We start from the raw sequence: 12,763 nt of genomic DNA, 5'->3' as shown, positions 1-12,763 counted from the left end.
GACCAAGACCTAGTAGTCTGTTAGTTTTAACAGTCTCTACTACCCAAATCATCCCCCTCAGGACGAAGACCTAGAAGTCTGTTAGTTTTAACAGTCTCTACTACCCAAATCATCCCCTCAGGACCAATACCTAGAAGTCTGTTAGTTTTAGCAGTCTACTACCCAAATCATCCCCCTCAGGACCAAGACCTAGAAGTCTGTTAGTTTTAACAGTCTACTACCCAAATCATCCCCCTCAGGACCAAGACCTAGAAGTCTGTTAGTTTTAACAGTCTACTACCCAAATCATCAGTCTCTACTACCCAAATCATCTCCCCAGGACCAAGACCTAGAAGTCTGTTAGTTTTAACAGTCTACTACCCAAATCATTCCCCTCAGGACCAAGAACTAGAAGTCTGTTAGTTTTAACAGTCTCTACTACCCAAATCATCCCCCTCAGGACCAAGACCTAGAAGTCTGTTCGTTTTAACAATCTTTACTACCCAAATCATCCCCCTCAGGACCAAGACCTAGAAGTCTGTTAGTTTTAACAGTCTACTACCCAAATAATCCCCCTCAGGACCAAGACCTAGAAGTCTGTTCGTTTTAACAGTCTTTACTACCCAAATCATCCCCCTCAGGACCAAGACCTAGAAGTCTGTTAGTTTTAACAGTCTACTACCCAAATAATCCCCCTCAGGACCAAGAACTAGAAGTCTGTTAGTTTTAACAGTCTACTACCCAAATCATCCCCATCCTGACCAAGACCTAGAAGTCTGTTAGTTTTAACAGTCTACTACCCAAATCATCCCCCTCAGGACCAAGACCTAGAAGTCTGTTAGTTTTAACAGTCTACTACCCAAATCATCCCCCTCAGGACCAAGACCTAGAAGTCTGTTCGTTTTAACAGTCTTTACTACCCAAATCATCCCCCTCAGGACCAAGACCTAGAAGTCTGTTAGTTTTAACAGTCTACTACCCAAATAATCCCCCTCAGGACCAAGACCTAGAAGTCTGTTAGTTTTAACAGTCTACTACCCAAATCATCCCCCTCGGGACCAAGACCTAGAAGTCTGTTAGTTTTAACAGTCTCTACTACCCAAATCATCCCCCTCAGGACCAAGACCTAGAAGTCTGTTAGTTTTAACAGTCTACTACCCAAATCATCCCCCTCAGGACCAAGACCTAGAAGTCTGTTAGTTTTAACAGTCTACTACCCAAATCATTCCCCTCAGGACCAAGACCTAGAAGTCTGTTAGTTTTAACAGTCTCTACTACCCAAATCATCCCCCTCAGGACCAAGACCTAGAAGTCTGTTCGTTTTAACAGTCTACTACCCAAATAATCCCCCTCAGGACCAAGAACTAGAAGTCTGTTAGTTTTAACAGTCTACTACCCAAATCATCCCCCTCCTGACCAAGACCTAGAAGTCTGTTAGTTTTAACAGTCTACTACCCAAATCATCCCCCTCAGGACCAAGACCTAGTAGTCTGTTAGTTTTAACAGTCTACTACCCAAATCATCCCCCTCAGGACCAAGACCTAGAAGTCTGTTAGTTTTAACAGTCTCTACTACCCAAATCATCCCCCTCAGGACCAAGACCTAGAAGTCTGTTAGTTTTAACAGTCTACTACCCAAATCATCCCCCTCAGGACCAAGACCTAGAAGTCTGTTAGTTTTAACAGTCTCTACTACCCAAATCATCCCCCTCAGGACCAAGACCTAGAAGTCTGTTAGTTTTAACAGTCTACTACCCAAATCATCCCCCTCAGGACCAAGACCTAGAAGTCTGTTAGTTTTAACAGTCTACTACCCAAATCATCCCCCTCAGGACCAAGACCTAGAAGTCTGTTAGTTTTAACAGTCTACTACCCAAATCATCCCCCTCAGGACCAAGACCTAGTAGTCTGTTACTACCCAAATCATCCCCCTCAGGACCAAGACCTAGAAGTCTGTTAGTTTTAACAGTCTCTACTACCCAAATCATCCCCCTCGGGACCAAGACCTAGAAGTCTGTTAGTTTTAACAGTCTCTACTACCCAAATCATCCCCCTCGGGACCAAGACCTAGAAGTCTGTTAGTTTTCACAGTCTACTACCCAAATCATCCCCCTCAGGACCAAGACCTAGAAGTCTGTTAGTTTTAACAGTCTCTACTACCCAAATCATCCCCCTCAGGACCAAGACCTAGAAGTCTGTTAGTTTTAACAGTCTCTACTACCCAAATCATCTCCCCCAGGACCAAGACCTAGAAGTCTGTTAGTTTTAACAGTCTACTACCCAAATCATTCCCCTCAGGACCAAGACCTAGAAGTCTGTTAGTTTTAACAGTCTCTACTACCCAAATCATCCCCCTCAGGACCAAGACCTAGAAGTCTGTTCGTTTTAACAGTCTTTACTACCCAAATCATCCCCCTCAGGACCAAGACCTAGAAGTCTGTTAGTTTTAACAGTCTACTACCCAAATAATCCCCCTCAGGACCAAGACCTAGAAGTCTGTTAGTTTTAACAGTCTACTACCCAAATCATCCCCCTCGGGACCAAGACCTAGAAGTCTGTTAGTTTTAACAGTCTCTACTACCCAAATCATCCCCCTCAGGACCAAGACCTAGAAGTCTGTTAGTTTTAACAGTCTACTACCCAAATAATCCCCCTCAGGACCAAGACCTAGAAGTCTGTTAGTTTTAACAGTCTACTACCCAAATCATCCCCATCCTGACCAAGACCTAGAAGTCTGTTAGTTTTAACAGTCTCTACTACCCAAATCATCCCCCTCAGGACCAAGACCTAGTAGTCTGTTAGTTGTAACAGTCTACTACCCAAATCATCCCCCTCAGGACCAAGACCTAGTAGTCTGTTAGTTTTAACAGTCTCTACTACCCAAATCATCCCCCTCAGGACCAAGACCTAGAAGTCTGTTAGTTTTAATAGTCTCTACTACCCAAATCATCCCCCTCAGGACCAATACCTAGAAGTCTGTTAGTTTTAGCAGTCTACTACCCAAATCATCCCCCTCAGGACCAAGACCTAGAAGTCTGTTCGTTTTAACAGTCTACTACCCAAATCATCCCCCTCAGGACCAAGACCTAGTAGTCTGTTAGTTGTAACAGTCTACTACCCAAATCATCCCCCTCAGGACCAAGACCTAGTAGTCTGTTAGTTTTAACAGTCTACTACCCAAATCATCCCCCTCAGGACCAAGACCTAGAAGTCTGTTAGTTTTAACAGTCTCTACTACCCAAATCATCCCCCTCGGGACCAAGACCTAGAAGTCTGTTAGTTTTAACAGACCCCAAATCATCCCCCTCGACCAAGACCTAGAAGTCTGTTAGTTTTAACAGTCTACTACCCAAATCATCCCCCTCAGGACCAAGACCTAGAAGTCTGTTAGTTTTAACAGTCTCTACTACCCAAATCATCCCCCTCAGGACCAAGACCTAGAAGTCTGTTAGTTTTAACAGTCTCTACTACCCAAATCATCTCCCCCAGGACCAAGACCTAGAAGTCTGTTAGTTTTAACAGTCTACTACCCAAATCATTCCCCTCAGGACCAAGACCTAGAAGTCTGTTAGTTTTAACAGTCTCTACTACCCAAATCATCCCCCTCAGGACCAAGACCTAGAAGTCTGTTCGTTTTAACAGTCTTTACTACCCAAATCATCCCCCTCAGGACCAAGACCTAGAAGTCTGTTAGTTTTAACAGTCTTACCCAAATAATCCCCCTCAGGACCAAGACCTAGAAGTCTGTTAGTTTTAACAGTCTACTACCCAAATCATCCCCCTCGGGACCAAGACCTAGAAGTCTGTTAGTTTTAACAGTCTCTACTACCCAAATCATCCCCCTCAGGACCAAGACCTAGAAGTCTGTTAGTTTTAACAGTCTACTACCCAAATAATCCCCCTCAGGACCAAGACCTAGAAGTCTGTTAGTTTTAACAGTCTACTACCCAAATCATCCCCATCCTGACCAAGACCTAGAAGTCTGTTAGTTTTAACAGTCTCTACTACCCAAATCATCCCCCTCAGGACCAAGACCTAGTAGTCTGTTAGTTGTAACAGTCTACTACCCAAATCATCCCCCTCAGGACCAAGACCTAGTAGTCTGTTAGTTTTAACAGTCTCTACTACCCAAATCATCCCCCTCAGGACCAAGAAGTCTGTTAGTTTTAATAGTCTCTACTACCCACATCATCCCCCTCAGGACCAATACCTAGAAGTCTGTTAGTTTTAGCAGTCTACTACCCAAATCATCCCCCTCAGGACCAAGACCTAGAAGTCTGTTCGTTTTAACAGTCTACTACCCAAATCATCCCCCTCAGGACCAAGACCTAGTAGTCTGTTAGGTGTAACAGTCTACTACCCAAATCATCCCCCTCAGGACCAAGACCTAGAAGTCTGTTAGTTTTAACAGTCTCTACTACCCAAATCATCCCCCTCGGGACCAAGACCTAGAAGTCTGTTAGTTTTAACAGTCTACTACCCAAATCATCCCCATCCTGACCAAGACCTAGAAGTCTGTTAGTTTTAACAGTCTACTACCCAAATCATCCCCCTCAGGACCAAGACCTAGAAGTCTGTTAGTTTTAACAGTCTCTACTACCCAAATCATCCCCCTCGGGACCAAGACCTAGAAGTCTGTTAGTTTTAACAGTCTCTACTACCCAAATCATCCCCCTCAGGACCAAGACCTAGAAGTCTGTTAGTTTTAACAGTCTACTACCCAAATAATCCCCCTCAGGACCAAGACCTAGAAGTCTGTTAGTTTTAACAGTCTACTACCCAAATCATCCCCATCCTGACCAAGACCTAGAAGTCTGTTAGTTTTAACAGTCTACTACCCAAATCATCCCCCTCAGGACCAAGACCTAGAAGTCTGTTAGTTTTAACAGTCTACTACCCAAATCATCCCCCTCAGGACCAAGACCTAGAAGTCTGTTAGTTTTAACAGTCTACTACCCAAATCATCCCCCTCGGGACCAAGACCTAGAAGTCTGTTAGTTTTAACAGTCTCTACTACCCAAATCATCCCCCTCAGGACCAAGACCTAGAAGTCTGTTAGTTTTAACAGTCTACTACCCAAATCATCCCCCTCAGGACCAAGACCTAGAAGTCTGTTAGTTTTAACAGTCTACTACCCAAATCATCCCCAACCAAGACCTAGAAGTCTGTTAGTTTTAACAGTCTCCTACCCAAATCATCCCCCTCAGGACCAAGACCTAGAAGTCTGTTAGTTTTAACAGTCTACTACCCAAATCATCCCCCTCAGGACCAAGACCTAGAAGTCTGTTAGTTTTAACAGTCTCTACTACCCAAATCATCCCCCTCAGGACCAAGACCTAGAAGTCTGTTAGTTTTAACAGTCTCTACTACCCAAATCATCCCCCTCAGGACCAAGACCTAGAAGTCTGTTAGTTTTAACAGTCTCTACTACCCAAATCATCTCCCCCAGGACCAAGACCTAGAAGTCTGTTAGTTTTAACAGTCTACTACCCAAATCATCCCCCTCAGGACCAAGACCTAGAAGTCTGTTAGTTTTAACAGTCTCTACTACCCAAATCATCCCCCTCAGGACCAAGACCTAGAAGTCTGTTAGTTTTAACAGTCTACTACCCAAATCATCCCCCTCAGGACCAAGACCTAGTAGTCTGTTAGTTTTAACAGTCTCTACTACCCAAATCATCCCCCTCAGGACGACGACCTAGAAGTCTGTTAGTTTTAATAGTCTCTACTACCCACATCATCCCCCTCAGGACCAATCCTAGAAGTCTGTTAGTTTTAGCAGTCTAAAAATCATCCCCCTCAGGACCAAGACCTAGAAGTCTGTTAGTTTTAACAGTCTACTACCCAAATCATCCCCCTCAGGACCAAGACCTAGAAGTCTGTTAGTTTTAACAGTCTACTACCCAAATCATCCCCTCAGGACCAAGACCTAGAAGTCTGTTAGTTTTAACAGTCTCTACTACCCAAATCATCTCCCCAGGACCAAGACCTAGAAGTCTGTTAGTTTTAACAGTCTACTACCCAAATCATTCCCCTCAGGACCAAGACCTAGAAGTCTGTTAGTTTTAACAGTCTCTACTACCCAAATCATCCCCCTCAGGACCAAGACCTAGAAGTCTGTTCGTTTTAACAGTCTTTACTACCCAAATCATCCCCCTCAGGACCAAGACCTAGAAGTCTGTTAGTTTTAACAGTCTACTACCCAAATAATCCCCCTCAGGACCAAGACCTAGAAGTCTGTTAGTTTTAACAGTCTACTACCCAAATCATCCCCATCCTGACCAAGACCTAGAAGTCTGTTAGTTTTAACAGTCTACTACCCAAATCATCCCCTCAGGACCAAGACCTAGAAGTCTGTTAGTTTTAACAGTCTCTACTACCCAAATCATCCCCCTCAGGACCAAGACCTAGAAGTCTGTTAGTTTTAACAGTCTACTACCCAAATCATCCCCCTCAGGACCAAGACCTAGAAGTCTGTTAGTTTTAACAGTCTCTACTACCCAAATCATCCCCCTCAGGACCAAGACCTAGAAGTCTGTTAGTTTTAACAGTCTACTACCCAAATCATCCCCCTCAGGACCAAGACCTAGAAGTCTGTTAGTTTTAACAGTCTACTACCCAAATCATCCCCATCCTGACCAAGACCTAGAAGTCTGTTAGTTTTAACAGTCTACTACCCAAATCATCCCCCCAGACCAAGACCTAGAAGTCTGTTAGTTTTAACAGTCTACTACCCAAATCATCCCCTCAGGACCAAGACCTAGAAGTCTGTTAGTTTTAACAGTCTACTACCCAAATCATCCCCCCTCAGGACCAAGACCTAGAAGTCTGTTAGTTTTAACAGTCTCTACTACCCAAATCATCCCCCTCAGGACCAAGACCTAGAAGTCTGTTAGTTTTAACAGTCTACTCTCATCTACCAAGACAAATCTGTTATCCCCCCAAATCATCCCCCTCAGGACCAAGACCTAGAAGTCTGTTAGTTTTAACAGTCTCTACTACCCAAATCATCCCCCTCAGGACCAAGACCTAGAAGTCTGTTAGTTTTAACAGTCTCTACTACCCAAATCATCCCCATCCTGACCAAGACCTAGAAGTCTGTTAGTTTTAACAGTCTACTACCCAAATCATCCCCCTCAGGACCAAGAACTAGTAGTCTGTTAGTTGTAACAGTCTACTACCCAAATCATCCCCCTCAGGACCAAGACCTAGAAGTCTGTTAGTTTTAACAGTCTCTACTACCCAAATCATCCCCCTCGGGACCAAGACCTAGAAGTCTGTTAGTTTTAACAGTCTCTACTACCCAAATCATCCCCCTCGGGACCAAGACCTAGAAGTCTGTTAGTTTTAACAGTCTCTACTACCCAAATCATCTCCCCCAGGACCAAGACCTAGAAGTCTGTTAGTTTTAACAGTCTACTACCCAAATCATTCCCCTCAGGACCAAGACCTAGAAGTCTGTTAGTTTTAACAGTCTCTACTACCCAAATCATCCCCCTCAGGACCAAGACCTAGAAGTCTGTTCGTTTTAACAGTCTTTACTACCCAAATCATCCCCCTCAGGACCAAGACCTAGAAGTCTGTTAGTTTTAACAGTCTACTACCCAAATAATCCCCCTCAGGACCAAGACCTAGAAGTCTGTTAGTTTTAACAGTCTACTACCCAAATCATCCCCATCCTGACCAAGACCTAGAAGTCTGTTAGTTTTAACAGTCTACTACCCAAATCATCCCCCTCAGGACCAAGACCTAGTAGTCTGTTAGTTGTAACAGTCTACTACCCAAATCATCCCCCTCAGGACCAAGACCTAGAAGTCTGTTAGTTTTAACAGTCTACTACCCAAATCATCCTCAGGACCAAGACCTAGTAGTCTGTTAGTTGTATCTACTACCCAAATCATCCCCTCAGGACCAAGACCTAGAAGTCTGTTAGTTTTAACAGTCTCTACTACCCAAATCATCCCCTCGGGACCAAGACCTAGAAGTCTGTTAGTTTTAACAGTCTCTACTACCCAAATTATCCCCATCCTGACCAAGACCTAGAAGTCTGTTAGTTTTAACAGTCTACTACCCAAATCATCCCCCTCAGGACCAAGAACTAGTAGTCTGTTAGTTGTAACAGTCTACTACCCAAATCATCCCCTCAGGACCAAGACCTAGAAGTCTGTTAGTTTTAACAGTCTCTACTACCCAAATCATCCCCCTCGGGACCAAGACCTAGAAGTCTGTTAGTTTTAACAGTCTCAACTACCCAAATCTTCTCCCCCAGGACCAAGACCTAGAAGTCTGTTAGTTTTAACAGTCTACTACCCAAATCATTCCCCTCAGGACCAAGACCTAGAAGTCTGTTAGTTTTAACAGTCTCTACTACCCAAATCATCCCCCTCGGGACCAAGACCTAGAAGTCTGTTAGTTTTCTGTCTACTACCCAAATCATCCCCTCAGGACCAAGACCTAGAAGTCTGTTAGTTGTAACAGTCTCTACTACCCAAATCATCCCCCTCGGGACCAAGACCTAGAAGTCTGTTAGTTTTAACAGTCTGCTACCCAAATCATTCCCCTCAGGACCAAGACCTAGAAGTCTGTTAGTTTTAACAGTCTCTACTACCCAAATCATCCCCCTCAGGACCAAGACCTAGAAGTCTGTTCGTTTTAACAGTCTCTACTACCCAAATCATCCCCCTCAGGACCAAGACCTAGAAGTCTGTTAGTTTTAACAGTCTACTACCCAAATAATCCCCCTCGGGACCAAGACCTAGAAGTCTGTTAGTTTTAACAGTCTACTACCCAAATCATCCCCATCCTGACCAAGACCTAGAAGTCTGTTAGTTTTATCTACTCCCAAATCATCCCCATCCTGACCAAGACCTAGAAGTCTGTTAGTTTTAACAGTCTACTACCCAAATCATCCCCCTCAGGACCAAGACCTAGTAGTCTGTTAGTTGTAACAGTCTACTACCCAAATCATCCCCCTCAGGACCAAGACCTAGAAGTCTGTTAGTTTTAACAGTCTCTACTACCCAAATCATCCCCCTCGGGACCAAGACCTAGAAGTCTGTTAGTTTTAACAGTCTACTACCCAAATCATCCCCCTCAGGACCAAGACCTAGTAGTCTGTTAGTTGTAACAGTCTACTACCCAAATCATCCCCCTCAGGACCAAGACCTAGAAGTCTGTTAGTTTTAACAGTCTCTACTACCCAAATCATCCCCCTCGGGACCAAGACCTAGAAGTCTGTTAGTTTTAACAGTCTCTACTACCCAAATCATCCCCATCCTGACCAAGACCTAGAAGTCTGTTAGTTTTAACAGTCTACTACCCAAATCATCCCCCTCAGGACCAAGAACTAGTAGTCTGTTAGTTGTAACAGTCTACTACCCAAATCATCCCCCTCAGGACCAAGACCTAGAAGTCTGTTAGTTTTAACAGTCTCTTTACCCAAATCATCCCCCTCGGGACCAAGACCTAGACGTCTGTTAGTTTTAACAGTCTCTACTACCCAAATCATCCCCCTCGGGACCAAGACCTAGAAGTCTGTTAGTTTTCACAGTCTACTACCCAAATCATCCCCCTCAGGACCAAGACCTAGAAGTCTGTTAGTTTTAACAGTCTCTACTACCCAAATCATCTCCCCCAGGACCAAGACCTAGAAGTCTGTTAGTTTTAACAGTCTACTACCCAAATCATTCCCCTCAGGACCAAGACCTAGAAGTCTGTTAGTTTTAACAGTCTCTACTACCCAAATCATCCCCCTCAGGACCAAGACCTAGAAGTCTGTTCGTTTTAACAGTCTTTACTACCCAAATCATCCCCCTCAGGACCAAGACCTAGAAGTCTGTTAGTTTTAACAGTCTACTACCCAAATAATCCCCCTCAGGACCAAGACCTAGAAGTCTGTTAGTTTTAACAGTCTACTACCCAAATCATCCCCATCCTGACCAAGACCTAGAAGTCTGTTAGTTTTAACAGTCTACTACCCAAATCATCATCCCCCTCAGGACCAAGACCTAGTAGTCTGTTAGTTGTAACAGTCTACTACCCAAATCATCCCCTCAGGACCAAGACCTAGAAGTCTGTTAGTTTTAACAGTCTCTACTACCCAAATCATCCCCCTCAGGACCAAGACCTAGAAGTCTGTTAGTTTTAACAGTCTCTACTACCCAAATCATCCCCCTCGGGACCAAGACCTAGAAGTCTGTTAGTTTTAACAGTCTACTACCCAAATCATCCCCCTCAGGACCAAGACCTAGAAGTCTGTTAGTTTTAACAGTCTCTACTACCCAAATCATCCCCCTCAGGACCAAGACCTAGAAGTCTGTTAGTTTTAACAGTCTCTACTACCCAAATCATCCCCCTCAGGACCAAGACCTAGAAGTCTGTTCGTTTTAACAGTCTCTACTACCCAAATCATCCCCCTCAGGACCAAGACCTAGAAGTCTGTTAGTTTTAACAGTCTACTACCCAAATAATCCCCCTCGGGACCAAGACCTAGAAGTCTGTTAGTTTTAACAGTCTACTACCCAAATCATCCCCCTCAGGACCAAGACCTAGTAGTCTGTTAGTTGTAACAGTCTACTACCCAAATCATCCCCTCAGGACCAAGACCTAGAAGTCTGTTAGTTTTAACAGTCTCTACTACCCAAATCATCCCCCTCGGGACCAAGACCTAGAAGTCTGTTAGTTTTAACAGTCTACTACCCAAATCATCCCCCTCAGGACCAAGACCTAGAAGTCTGTTAGTTTTAACAGTCTCTACTACCCAAATCATCCCCCTCAGGACCAAGACCTAGAAGTCTGTTAGTTTTAACAGTCTCTACTACCCAAATCATCCCCCTCAGGACCAAGACCTAGAAGTCTGTTAGTTTTAACAGTCTACTACCCAAATCATCCCCTCAGGACCAAGACCTAGTAGTCTGATAGTTTTAACAGTCTCTACTACCCAAATCATCCCCCTCAGGACGAAGACCTAGAAGTCTGTTAGTTTTAACAGTCTCTGCTACCCAAATCATCCCCCTCAGGACCAAGACCTAGAAGTCTGTTAGTTTTAACAGTCTCTACTACCCAAATCATCCCCCTCAGGACCAAGACCTAGAAGTCTGTTAGTTTTAACAGTCTACTACCCAAATCATCCCCCTCAGGACCAAGACCTAGTAGTCTGATAGTTTTAACAGTCTCTACTACCCAAATCATCTCCCCAGGACCAAGACCTAGAAGTCTGTTAGTTTTAACAGTCTACTACCCAAATCATTCCCCTCAGGACCAAGACCTAGAAGTCTGTTAGTTTTAACAGTCTCTACTACCCAAATCATCCCCCTCAGGACCAAGACCTAGAAGTCTGTTCGTTTTAACAGTCTTTACTACCCAAATCATCCCCCTCAGGACCAAGACCTAGAAGTCTGTTAGTTTTAACAGTCTACTACCCAAATAATCCCCCTCAGGACCAAGACCTAGAAGTCTGTTAGTTTTAACAGTCTACTACTCATCCCCATCCTGACCAAGACCTAGAAGTCTGTTAGTTTTAACAGTCTACTACCCAAATCATCCCCATCCTGACCAAGACCTAGAAGTCTGTTAGTTTTAACAGTCTACTACCAAAATCATCCCCCTCAGGACCAAGACCTAGTAGTCTGTTAGTTGTAACAGTCTACTACCCAAATCATCCCCCTCAGGACCAAGACCTAGAAGTCTGTTAGTTTTAACAGTCTCTACTACCCAAATCATCCCCCTCGGGACCAAGACCTAGAAGTCTGTTAGTTTTCACAGTCTACTACCCAAATCATCCCCCTCAGGACCAAGACCTAGAAGTCTGTTAGTTTTAACAGTCTCTACTACCCAAATCATCTCCCCCAGGACCAAGACCTAGAAGTCTGTTAGTTTTAACAGTCTACTACCCAAATCATTCCCCTCAGGACCAAGACCTAGAAGTCTGTTAGTTTTAACAGTCTCTACTACCCAAATCATCCCCCTCAGGACCAAGACCTAGAAGTCTGTTCATTTTAACAGTCTTTACTACCCAAATCATCCCCCTCAGGACCAAGACCTAGAAGTCTGTTAGTTTTAACAGTCTACTACCCAAATAATCCCCCTCAGGACCAAGACCTAGAAGTCTGTTAGTTTTAACAGTCTACTACCCAGATCATCCCCATCCTGACCAAGACCTAGAAGTCTGTTAGTTTTAACAGTCTACTACCCAAATCATCCCCATCCTGACCAAGACCTAGAAGTCTGTTAGTTTTAACAGTCTACTACCAAAATCATCCCCCTCAGGACCAAGACCTAGAAGTCTGTTAGTTTTAACAGTCTCTGCTACCCAAATCATCCCCCTCAGGACCAAGACCTAGAAGTCTGTTAGTTTTAACAGTCTCTACTACCCAAATCATCCCCCTCAGGACCAAGACCTAGAAGTCTGTTAGTTTTAACAGTCTACTACCCAAATCATCCCCCTCAGGACCAAGACCTAGTAGTCTGATAGTTTTAACAGTCTCTACTACCCAAATCATCCCCCTCAGGACGAAGACCTAGAAGTCTGTTAGTTTTAACAGTCTCTGCTACCCAAATCATCCCCCTCAGGACCAAGACCTAGAAGTCTGTTAGTTTTAACAGTCTCTACTACCCAAATCATCCCCCTCAGGACCAAGACCTAGAAGTCTGTTAGTTTTAACAGTCTACTACCCAAATCATCCCCCTCAGGACCAAGACCTAGTAGTCTGATAGTTTTAACAGTCTCTACTACCCAAATCATCTCCCCAGGACCAAGACCTAGAAGTCTGTTAGTTTTAACAGTC

General features: G+C 44.0%; 1 protein-coding gene across 1 annotated transcript in view; it reads left to right on the top strand.

Moving 5' to 3' along the window:
* The window catches only part of megf11 (multiple EGF-like-domains 11), a 555,378-nt gene that overhangs the window by 334,845 nt on the left and 207,770 nt on the right, over window positions 1-12,763 (top strand).

The sequence above is a fragment of the Oncorhynchus gorbuscha genome, linkage group LG06 (assembly GCF_021184085.1).
Source record: "Oncorhynchus gorbuscha isolate QuinsamMale2020 ecotype Even-year linkage group LG06, OgorEven_v1.0, whole genome shotgun sequence".
Classification (NCBI taxonomy): domain Eukaryota; kingdom Metazoa; phylum Chordata; class Actinopteri; order Salmoniformes; family Salmonidae; genus Oncorhynchus; species Oncorhynchus gorbuscha.
Note: the sequence above shows the minus strand (reverse complement) of the source record. Positions and strands in the feature narration are given on the sequence as shown.